At 33.6% G+C, this 12,748-nt stretch overlaps 1 pseudogene; it reads left to right on the forward strand.

The window, feature by feature from the left end:
* The first annotated feature begins 205 nt into the window (after nucleotides 1-205).
* Nucleotides 206-12,748, forward strand: part of LOC107802336 (uncharacterized protein At1g28695-like) — a 45,561-nt pseudogene continuing 33,018 nt past the window's right edge.

Below are 12,748 nucleotides of genomic sequence, written 5' to 3' on the forward strand. Positions count from 1 at the left end.
CATTTATCTATATTTCAACTAATTTATCACCTTTTTCTCCTAAATCCTTCTTCTCTTTCCAAAAAATAAACCCAACCCACTCTTCACCTGTAAGTATCAGTATCATTTTCACCTGTAAGTATCAGTATCCTTTAATTTCTTTTCCCTAATCTCATATATATTCATGTGAAAGTGTTCAAAAATTTTCTTTTTTGGGTAACAGGAAATGGCGAAAAATGAGCTTGAAGAAGCACTAAATAATGCTTCAATGGAGGAAAAAACAGTGATTATTACTATAATAAACAAAGCTTACGTGGAGCCTTACAAAGGCGAGTACCCATCGATGTTTGATCTTTTTTTAGAGGCTTTTTGGGAAGGAGAAAGGACAAGGTCATTATTAGACCATTTATTAGTGGTTGCCATGGATCAGACGGCGTACGAACTCTGCAAGTTCCGGCGACTTCATTGCTACCGGTTGCTTACCGACGGCGTGGATTTCGCTGGCGAGAAGATTTACATGTCGGAGGAGTTTATTAAGATGATGTGGAGAAGGACACAGTTTTTGATAGATGTGCTTAAACTTGTTTATAATTTCATATTCACGGTAAGTAAATAACCACTCATATCTCTCATTCTCTCTCAACTCAACGTCTCAGCAAATTAATACTCCCAATAATTAGAGCATGAATTTAGCAAAAGTGATAAATACTTATTATTTTTTGAAACAGCAAATATATATATATTTTAAAAAATTTGTCAAAAAGGAGTCTTCTCATATTATAGTATTTATAAGGCAAAACACTTTACCACCCTCTAAACTTGACACGAATTATTAATTACAGCCTTAAACTATTCGTGGTCTTAATTACCCTCTCAATTTGGCCTTTTGAGAGCCATTACCCCCTGGATGCTGATGTGGCAAAAAGTATGGGTGCACTCGTCTGTCACGTGGATTTTTCTGTATATGTGGTATTTTTTTAAAAAAAATAAAATATATTTTTACCTTTTAAGTATGTTACTTTTTTAGATAATTTTTTTCGAATACAATTTATAATAAAACTTGGATAGAACTATATTATTTATGCTAAATTTTTTTATTTGGCTAAAAATAATAATGTTTTAGTTAATCTTTCTTTGAATTTGACCTGAAAATAAAGATTTATACAATTAAAATAAATAGTCAAGGCACCTAAAAAGTTATAAAAATACATAGTTTGAAATTAATTATTTTAGTTATAATTTTTCTATATAGCTCTAAATTATGGTGCTCTAAAAATATATCTTTTTAGGGATTTTACCTGAAACAAGTAAAAATACACAGTTGAAATAAATAGTCATTGCATTAAAAGAAGAAATAAAAAGAGTGTGCAATTGCAAGAAATAACTTACTTTATGGATACATTTTTAGAGCAATAAGTATATTAGAAATAATAAGTTATTTCTTGCAATTGTAACATACTTATAAAGGTAAAAATATATTTTATTTTTCAAAAAAAATCATATATATAGAAAAATACATATGGCAAGCAAGTGTGCCCAAACTTTTTGCCACATCAGCGTCCAGGGGGTAATGGCTCTCAAAAGATTTAGTTGAGAGGGGTAATTAAAACCACGAATAGTTTAAAGCTATAACTAATAATCTGTATGAAGTTTAAGGGGGTGATAAAGTATTTTACCTATTTATAAATCATGAACTCGTCACTGTTCATTGGCCTTTAAAATTTATCGAACTCTCTCTTGAATTATAGAATGATAACATTTGGGACAAAATAGTAATAACAATAAGTAGGCATTCTTTGGTTTATTTCCAAAATTTGCATTCTTATTTAAAGGTTAGCATTAACGGTCTAAAATAATCATGAATATTAAAATGACAATCTTTTAAGTTTTTTTTATAATCATTTAGTCGGTTTTGGACAAGTTATAATTTTTTTCAAAATAAAAATGCAAAAAGTTCTATACATCATAAATCATAAGTTTTAGAGATAAACAGTAAGAATATTCAAAAATTTAGCGAGTATTTTGGTATATTACGTACAAGAGTTTCATTCGAATAGAAACTTGACTGGTAGACATGACAGACTCGTATGATATTAAATTTGCCCTAAAATCCGAGTAACAATTAAACTTATATTGTAATTTTAAAGATATGTGATTTAGTCCAATACCAATTGATAAACAAAGAAAATATATAAATTAAAGAGTAAAGTAAGTCAAACCAGTGTGCAAGCCAACTCCGGACCTCGAGCTATGATAGTCTTGAGGTGGGTTAGTAAGAACAGTAAATTATAAGGCAACTCTGATGAACAGTAAGCAAGAAAATGATGAATGTATATTCTCTTGTCAATGAATTATATCTTACAAATGAATAGGCTCTCCTTTATATAATAGGGGAATCCTAAATAAGATACACTTCTAATTATAATATGGAATCTTAATGTACGGCTGTCTAATCGCCAAGGACTAATCCATTATGGATTTACACTGTGATCTTTGGCCGTTGCGAGAATCTCGCTCTTCCTATTACCGAACCATAACGGTATTATCTCGAAGTGGGCCTTCTTCCAACCTCGAACTAAAGTTATCGACCTCGACCTCGTATTGGAAAGGAACCTCGAGCTCAAGCTCGGAGTTCTGACCTCTCAACGTGGTATCACCTATTGATAGAAAAATGTTTTTGATATCTCAAAAAGAAATATTCTAAAACTAGGTCTGGATTTATTTTCTTACTATTATATTAATAGGTCTTTATTATAGTAATTATTTTAAATATCTTTGTAACAGAAATTAGTTTAATGTTGAATTTAATTTGGGACAAATAATCTGACCAATAGATGTGAAACGTTTCAATTTTTTAAGAGCCTTAATGGCCTTAATTCTTGAACAGTTATGCCAACAATCCGAAGCTTACGTTTTTATATTCAATTTGGATTATAACGTTTGTATATGTTTAATTTTAATGTTCTTGAAGCTTACGTTTCTGAAGCTTTAAAAGGTCTTTATGGCTTGGACAATTTGATATCAGAAAGTGCATTTTCTTTGCACTATATATATACGTCTTTGGTTTTACTTTAATAAGAGTGTTTGTGAAGTAAAAAAATTCTTTCTTATTTTGTTTTGAGCTGGGTTTAGTTCTTAATCTTTGTTGTTTCTGCTCCTAGTTATACTAGAAGAGTTTGTCGAATCCTGGGGATATGCTCAATAATATTCATCTCAGTGTGAGCGAAATATCCTTAAGGACAATGTCTTTGACACGCCTCAAGCTAAATCTTTTGTTCTCCATAATCATCTTATTTTACAACAATCTTAAGGATATTTACACGTTGTTATTATGGAGAATAACGCTACTAATATTGTTGTTGTTGCTGCTACACCCGTTGCACCTACTGTTTCTGTTGTTGTTCCCTCGCTAATTACATGTGTCAAACCTTTCCCCGATGTTTCAAAAATTGTGGTTTTTGGTGGAGATAATTTTTATCGCAAGCACGCTGTTGTTGACAAAGGAAAAGAAATTGCTACTAGAAGCAGCCTTGTGGAGGACAACAACCGTCGGAGAAAATCAAGTAACAAGTATGATAAAAGAGATGGTTATAAGCCCAAAACCAACAATCAAACCTTCAAGGAAAAAGACAACTACTTTGTGTGTGGCAAACCTAGTCACTATGTTGCTCAATGCCGAAAAAGGGTTGGGAATGACAATCCCACTAAGGCTAAAGTAAATTTGACTGAAGCAAAAGTGGATGATATAATTGTTGCGGTTGTTTCCCAAGTGAACCTTGTGGCCAATGTGAAAGATTGGGTGTTAGATTCTGGTGCCACGAGGCACATATGTGCTAACAAAAAAAACTTTGTGTCTTATACCCAAGTTGAGGAGGGAGAAGAAGTTGTCTATCTTGGTGATTCAAGAACTACTCAAGTTCTTGGAAAAGGCAAAGTTCTTCTCAAACTCACATCTGACAAAACTTTGGCATTAAATGACGTGTTGCATGTTCCTAGTATCCGAGCCAATTTGGTCTCTGTGGGATTATTAGGAAAAGTGGGGGCGAAGGTTTCTTTTGAATCTGATAAGGTCGTGTTGACCAAGAATAATAATTTTGTTGGCAAGGGTTATTATAACCATGGCTTGTTTGTACTCAATGTTATCAATGAAAATGTTAGCACTTCTACTTACTTAATTGATTCTTTTAATTTATGGCATGCTAGATTAGGATATGTTAGTTTATCTTATATTAAGAAAATGCATTCTAAAGGTTTTATTTCAAATATTAATTTTCGAATATTGATAAGTGTGAAGTTTGTTTAGAAGCTAAACAAACTAAGAAATCATGTGCTTCAGTATTTAGAGAATCTGAATTATTAAGTTTAATTCATACTAATTTAGGAGAATTGAAACAAACTATGACTAGAGGAGGAAAAAAATATTATGTGACTTTTATAAACGATTTTTCTAGATATACAAAAGTTTATTTGTTGAGAAATAAAGATGAAGCTTTTGATAAGTTTTTAATTTATAAATATGAAGTAGAAAATCAATTGGATAAGAAAATCAAAAGAGTTAGATCTGATAGAGGCGGTGAATTTATTTTGTTGAATGATTATTGTGAGAAAGAAGGTATAATTCACGAGATAACTCAGCCATATTCTCTACAATCAAATGGTGTGGCGGAAAGAAAAAATAGGACTTTAAAAGAAATGATAAATAGTATGATTGTTAGTTCTGGTGCTCCGGATAATCTTTGGGGTGAAACCATTTTATTGGCTTGTCATTTACAAAATAGAATTCCTTATAAAAAAATGGGTAAAACTCCTTATGAGTTGTGAAAAGGGTATCCACCTAATTTGAAATATTTAAAAGTGTGGGGGTGACTTGCTAAAGTTATGTTGTCTGATCCTAAGAAAAGAAAAATAGGATCTAAAACATCTGATTATATATTTATTGGGTATGTTGAAAGCAGTGCAACATATAGATTTTTAGTAGTCAAAAGTGATGTACCTAAAAACAATACTATTGTTGAAACAAAAAATGCTGAATTTTTTGAAAATATTTTTCCTTTAAAATTTGAGAAAATTTCTGATGCTTATATTATTCCAAGTGATAATATTTCACATGTTCCAATTATGATTTTGAAAGTAAGGATTTAAGAAGAAGCAAAAGACCAAGGAAAGAAAAATCTTTTGGTAATGATTTTTATACTTATCTTGTGGATAATGATTCTTTAACATATTCTGAAGTTATTTCTTCGTTTGATGCCTCATTTTGGAAAGAAGTATTGATGTAGAACTAAATTCAATTTTACAAAATAAAACTTGGATTTTAGTTGATTTACCTCCGGGGGCTAAACCTATTGGTTGTAAATGGATTTTTAAGAAGAAACTCAATCCGGATGGTTCCATTGATAAATATAAAGCTAGACTTGTTGGAAAAGGTTTTACCCAAAAGCAAAATGTTGATTATTTTGACATTTATGCTCTTGTAACTAGAATTTTCTCGATTCGTGTTTTACTTGCCTTGGCTTCTATTTATAAACTTTATATTCACCAAATGGATGTTAAAACTGCATTTTTAAATGGTGATTTGGAAGAGGAAATTTACATGGAGAAACCTGAGGGTTGTATAGTGTCTGACCAAGAAAACAAAGTATGTAAATTGCTAAAATCTTTGTATGGTCTAAAGCAAGCACCTAAACAGTGGCATGAAAAATTTGATCAAGTATTGATTAATGATGGTTTTTCATCAATTGAAGTAGATAAATGTTTTTATACAGAATGTGTAGATAGTACATGTGTTATTATTTGCCTTTATATGGATGACATGCTTATTTTTAGTTTTAGCCTTGATTTGGTACATAAAACCAAAATTTTCTTGTCCTCTAATTTTGAGATGAAAGACATGGGAGAAGCTAGTGTTATTTTAGACATGAAAATAATAAGAGATGGCAATAGTTTAATGCTGACTCAATAACATTATGTTGAAAGAATTCTTAAAAAATGATAATTTTGATGTGGTACCTGTAAGCACTCCTTATGATGCTAATAGTCAATTAAAAAAAATAAGGGAGATGCTATAGATCAAAATAAATATGCTCAAATTATTGGTAGCCTAATGCATTTGATGAATTTTACTAGACCTGATATTGCATATGTTGTGTGTAGATTGAGTAGATATACTCAAAATCCGAGTCATGATCATTGGATTGCATTACTAAGAGTAATGAAATATTTGAGAGGTACCATGAACTATGGTGTTAAATATAGTGGATTTTTCACTGTACTAGAAGGATACAATGAAGCTAACTGGATCTCCGATTCAGATGAGACAAAATTCACTAGTGGTTATGTGTTCACCCTCGATGGAGGGGTTGTGGCATGGAAATCAGCTAAACAAACAATAATAGCTAGATCTACCATGGAATCTGAGTTTGTGGCATTAGAATTAGCTGGCAATGAGGCCGAGTGGTTAAAGAACCTTTTGGCAAGTATTCCACTGGGAATAAAACCGGCACCTTCTGTGTCGATGCATTGTGATTGCCAAGCTACAATAGTCATTGCTAAAAATAAATCCTTTAACGGGAAGAGTAGACATATCCGATTGAGACATAATGTGATAAAACAGCTGCTGAAAGATGGAATTATTTTCATAGATTATGTGAAGTGAGAAGTGAATTTGGTCGATCCTTTGACTAAATCTTTGGGAAGAAAATTAATATCTGAAACATCGAGGGGAATGAGACTTTTGCCAATTTGAGTTATATCAACTATGATGGTAACCCAACCTATGTGATTGGAGATCCCATGAAGTAGGTTCATATGGGTAATAACAAGTCATTAGTTGATCAAACGTGCACTATTAATTATATCCCTTCCTATGGTGTGTGTATATATAGTGCAAGACTGCAAGGAATGGGAGACTGAGTTATTAAACTCTTAATCTAATCCGTAGCCTAATTTTAAGTGGTGTATTGCGCTGCAGAATACACTTGATGGATAGACCTATACGAGTGTGGATTGGGGCCGCTCCTATGAAATTTATGGCAAAAAGTTTCTAGAGCACTCATGAAAACCAGGCGTACGCATGGTCTATTAGCGCAAAATTGCGACAAACAACAAAGTGTGTGCGAGTATAATGTGATAGGTGAGACACTAAACTTACAAAAGAATTCTTGGTTCATAGAAGTTCTAAACTTCACCAATTGTTCTGTAAGTTTAATCTTATTTTATCTAGATCTAGTTCATAGTCCAAGAGAAACCAGATTCGACGCATTATGCTCATTTGTGAAAACCCAGCAAGTTATTTATTTTTTATTTTATTTTTTAATATTCTTTTTGGGATATGTGGGGGATTGATAGAAAAATATTTTTGATATCTCAAAAAGAAATATTCTAAAACTAGGTCTGGATTTATTTTCTTACTATTATATTAATGGATCTTTATTATAATAATTATTTTAAATATATTTGTAACCGAAATTAGTTTAATGCTGAATTTAATTTGGGACAAATAATCTGACCAATGAATGTGAAACATTTCAATTTTTTAAGAGCCTTAATGGCCTTAATTCTTGAACAGTTATGCCAACAATCTGAAGCTTACGTTTTTGTATTCAATTTGGATTATAACGTTTGTATATGTTTAATTTTAACGTTCTTGAAGCTTACATTTCTAAACATACGTTTCTGAAGCTTTAAAAGGTCTTTATGGCTTGGACAATTTGATATCAGAAAGTGCATTTCATTTGCACTATATATATATACGTCTTTGGTTTTACTTTAATAAGAGTGTCTGTGAAGTAAAAAATTTCTTTCTTATTTTGTTTTGAGATGGGTTTAGTTCTTAATCTTTGTTGTTTCTACTCCTAGTTATACTAGAAGAGCTTGTTGAATCCTGGGGGATATGCTCAATAATATTCATCTCAGTGTGGGCGAAATATCCTTAAAGACAATATCTTTGACACGCCTCAAGCTAAATCTTTTGTTCTCCATAATCATCTTATTTTACAACACCTTTTTCATTGAAGAACGAAATCGGGACCGTATACAAACTGTTCGGCTAATAATATTTCATCTTTTTTTTTATGTGACATATAATTTCAATCTCTACCCAAAAGGCATTAAGTAGGCGTTTGGACATAAGAATTGTAAAATTAAATGGTGAAAAAAAATTCAAGTGAAAATGGTATTTGAAATTTAGAGTTGTGTTTGGACAAATTTCAGTTTGGGTTATTTTTGAAGTTTTGTGAGTGATTTGAGTGAAAATTTTGAAAAATAACTTTTTAGAGTTTTTCAAATTTTCGAAAAATTTCAAAATGTATATTCAAGTGAAAACTGAAAATTTTATGCACAAACGCTGATTTCAAAAAAAAGTGAAATTTTTTTGGAATAAAAGGAAAAAAAAAATTATGTCCAAAGAGGCTCACATAATACGATATGTCATATCAAGTGTGTGGTTTTTAACATGAAAAAAGAAAAACTCATGTCATGGAGAATGACAGTTAAGAGACTTTCGGTTTAGATGAACTACTTAACGTACATCTTGTCTAGCAGTCTTAGGTCAGGTAATTTCATACATAGTGAAATTACTACCAAAGGTTCATATTTGATGGTTATCGATAGTGAAATTTACTAACAAAGGTCAATTGACAACTAACACCTTCATATTTATTTATGGGTAATAAATTATCTAACATACATTTCAAAAAATTTAAGTATTTAAGGAACCGTTTATCCATAAGAATTGTTTTCTTTTTCTTAAACTCATTTTCAAAATATAATTTGGTTATACATACATACTACATAGGAATGAATTTTTGAAGATGAATTTAAAACAAATTGAAGATGAGTTTCTTGTAACCACTTTTTCAAGGAAATATATGTTCAAACACTGATTTTACTTTTCAAATATTTTTTCAACTTAATTTTAAAAATTACTTTTTTTCAAATCTCAAATTTTTATGTTGAAACACCTACTAAGTCTGTTTGGATGATCTAACTTTTTCTCCAACCGCCCTTAATATGTAAAATTTATCTCGGATTAACATAGGTAGCAGTTTGATTTATTTTCCTTTTACCAAAGGGACATTCAGAAATTTTTTTGAATTTTTTGATGAGAAATATTTACCGAAAACAAAATATTTGATTGACTGCCATTTTCTGTAAAAATTTCTGTTTCAGAAAACAAAACTTTTTGATTGACACCGTATGCTGTGATGGCGAGTCCGAAACTGAAATGATGTCATTTTGGACAAAAAATATATTTTTACAGTTAAAAAAAATTTACATTTTTACATAAAACGCAGTATAATACTGCATTTCACTTTAACGGAAAGTTAGCCGTTAAAGTAAAATGCAGTATTATACTGTATTTTATTTAATTATTTGTTTTATTATAGGAAAACACATTATAATACTGCCTTTAAGGAAAACGTAGTATTATACTGCGTTTTCCTTTAATAAAATATAGTTGCATCTTCTTCCCCACGACAGAAGCAGTCCCCATTTTTAAAAAACCCTCCCCCACCATTTCTGCCCCCCCCCCCCCCACACACACACACGCGATTAAAACAAATTATTGGGCCCCACCCGTCACACAAAAAGTGAAGAGCGTAGGTCCCGCATACAACCCAAGCCTTGGATTCTTTCTTTCGGGGTCAAAATTCCAAATTTCCGATATTTCAAAAAACATAAATCGAGGTATTCCGATTTAGTTTATTTCAAAACTCGTAGAGCATATGTACATTTGTTTTTTGAATGTGTTTCCACGTTGATTTGTGTTATGTTTGCGATTAAATTTGTATTTTATTTTACCCGGATTAAATTATTAGTGTTTTAAAAAAATAGGTAAAACTTGAAAAATAATTTTTATTGTTAATGAAATTGTTCACAAATATCTTTTACTGTTTTATATGTAATTTCGTGAATGTTATATTCATATGTTTGTTGTTTATATTATTTATTTGTTTAAAGAATAGTGGCCTTTTAGAGTAGTAAAATATAGAGCCTTTTAGCGTAGTAAAATATAGAGCCTTATAGCGTAGTAAAATATAGAGCCTTTTAGCATACAGTCTCTGTAGTTTAAGTATCTACTTATAAAATATAGAGCCTTTTACAAAATTAATTATTTAATTTATAAAATAAACTTACATAACTAACAAATTAATATATGTTGTCAAATTAAATATTGAGCGTGGAACTCATAGTTGTATACCCTGTCCAATTAAAAATTAATTATTTAATTTATAAACTAACAAAATTCTAAAAATATTGAAATTGACACACAAAAGAATTAAGGATAGCTTGGTGCTACTTGGCCTGAAATATTGAGTCTGGAACCCATAGCTAATTACTCTATCAAATTAAATAATTTTATTTAATTTATTAAACTAACAAAATTTTAAAAATATTAAAATTGACACACATAATAATTAAGGATAACTTGGTGCTACTGGGCCTCAAATATCGAGCCTGGAACTCATAGATAATTACTCTATCTAATTAAAATTTAATTAATGAATTTATTAAACTAACAAAATTTTAAAAATATTGAAATTGACACACATAATAATTAAGGATAGCTTGGTGCTACTAGGCCTCAAATATCGAGCCTGGAACCCATAGATAATTACTCTATCTAATTAAAAATTAATTATTTAATTTATTATAATACAAACACACAATTAATATTGTTTAAATTATAGTAGACGACATGGACTTGCCGCCTGTGCATCCTGCACCAGTCGCGGATCAGATATTAGTGTTACAGGGCGACCATAGGTCCGCCTATGTATAGGAGGGACATCTATTGGATCAGAGTCTCCGCGCGGGGAGACCGGACGACTTGTGGAATTTTTTGAGGGGGGGAGTTTTCCATGCCCGCGTAGTCCATCGCCTTTGTACTACGGGCTTCCTTAGGATTTTTTAGATTGGGCGGATGCAGCTCGACTGGCCTCTCATCACGGCGTCGACAGAGCGGTGGTGACCGGAGACGCACACTTTTCACCTGCCCACTGGAGAGGCCACCATCACGCTTCAGGATGTTCAGGTTTTGTATGGGCTGCGTGTAGATGGACTGATCATTGCACTACCCCAGTATATGAGAGCTATGATGCATCCCCAGTATTTGGATTTACTGGGGCAGTATACTGGTTTCAGACCACAGGGTGAGGCTGCACTTAGAGGGGGCAGTCGCATTTCTGTGACGGCTATCAGAGAGCATATGGAGGTATTGCACCCCGACATTTCCGGCGAGACAGAGGATATCCATATTGACCAGTACACGAGGTTGGCGTTGTTTCTTCTTTTTGGGGGTGTCTTGTTCCCGAACACTTCGGAAAATCTATTGAGTCTGCGTTTTCTGCATCATCTGCAGCAGCTAGATGAGTTACCCCAGTATAACTGGGGTGCTGCTGTTCTAGTATACCTGTACAGGAGTATGTGTCGGGCGAGCATGGGCACCCAGGTGGACATATGTGGTTTTCTGCGGCTTCTACAGGTGACAATATTTTCGAATACTCTGTTCATTACTCCAAATTCTATATAGTTAAAATGACTCTTAAATTTTACTTCAACCTTTTATCTTAGGTTTGGGCCTGGCAGCGGATCCTGCCGTTGCAGCCACCTCTACCACCACTAGAGCTAGGTGTAGCATCTCCGTTTCTCCATCTAGCTACGAGGTGGGTTCTCCGGCATGTGAACTACCAAGGGAGTGATGCTCATCATAATCTCCCCCTTGTCAGGGATGTGTTAGATATTCTGGTGGCCGGACAGGTAAATATGTACCTAAACTAACTTGTTATAAATTCACTTGTGGTGTGAATACTCACTTTTTGTTATTATTTTATAGGTCATCTGGACGCCATACAGTGACGAGTTGCTAGCTCATCTGCCCGATTATTGCTCGGTCGATCAACTGTTTTGGAGCACTTTCGTCCCGATGATGTGCCTCGATGTGGTGGAGCATCATGCCACAGAGCGTGTACTTCTCCAGTTTGACCGTACCTAGACTATACCAGGGTAGCCTGGATGGGTGCCTACATATTATCAGCGGGATGATTGTACTAGGGTGGACAATGAATTTGTAGGATGGCTAGAGGCACAGGTCCATATTTGGGACCAGCGAGAGGAGTTGATTCTACCACAACCTTCACTGATCCAGGAGGCGACTATTGAGCTTTATATGTCATGGTACTGTCGTCACACCCAACTGATGATCGGGAACCCTATTCATGTACTTGGCGATAGGTACAGACCATATGCCGGGAGGCACGAGGCACTGGTATGTTTTGTGGGATAAGTCTTATAAGTGTGATATAGCATTATTTAATTAATATTTTAAATATTGTGCAGGCTATTGGGCATCACATGTTCTACCAGTTGGGACAAGAGATGCAGCATCATGGCGACAATGCTGCAGTCGTTGAGTATGGACGGTGGGTGGAAGAGATAGCTCTCCGGACCCTGCAGCGAGCCAGAGAGGGTGCGAGGTTGGATCACGAGGTTGAGTATGCGGCGCCAGAGGAGCACTATCGGGGTAGGCCTGTCCCACGAGGCAGGGGTGCCTCACAAGGTCGCGGGGAACGGCGGGGAGGTGGTCCCCAGCAAGGGGGCGTTGAGGCACTTGTCGACCCACTTGTTGAGGCACATGATGAGGATCGTGGAGATGATCAGCCGGGTTATTTACCTCCTGCTGACAGGGTTCATCAACCCATACCTCAAAATTGCATGTAGGTTTGTCAGGTTGCCTATAAAACTTGTTCATACACACCCAGTAGCGGCA

Source organism: Nicotiana tabacum, chromosome 7, assembly GCF_000715075.1.
Source record: "Nicotiana tabacum cultivar K326 chromosome 7, ASM71507v2, whole genome shotgun sequence".
NCBI lineage: Eukaryota > Viridiplantae > Streptophyta > Magnoliopsida > Solanales > Solanaceae > Nicotiana > Nicotiana tabacum.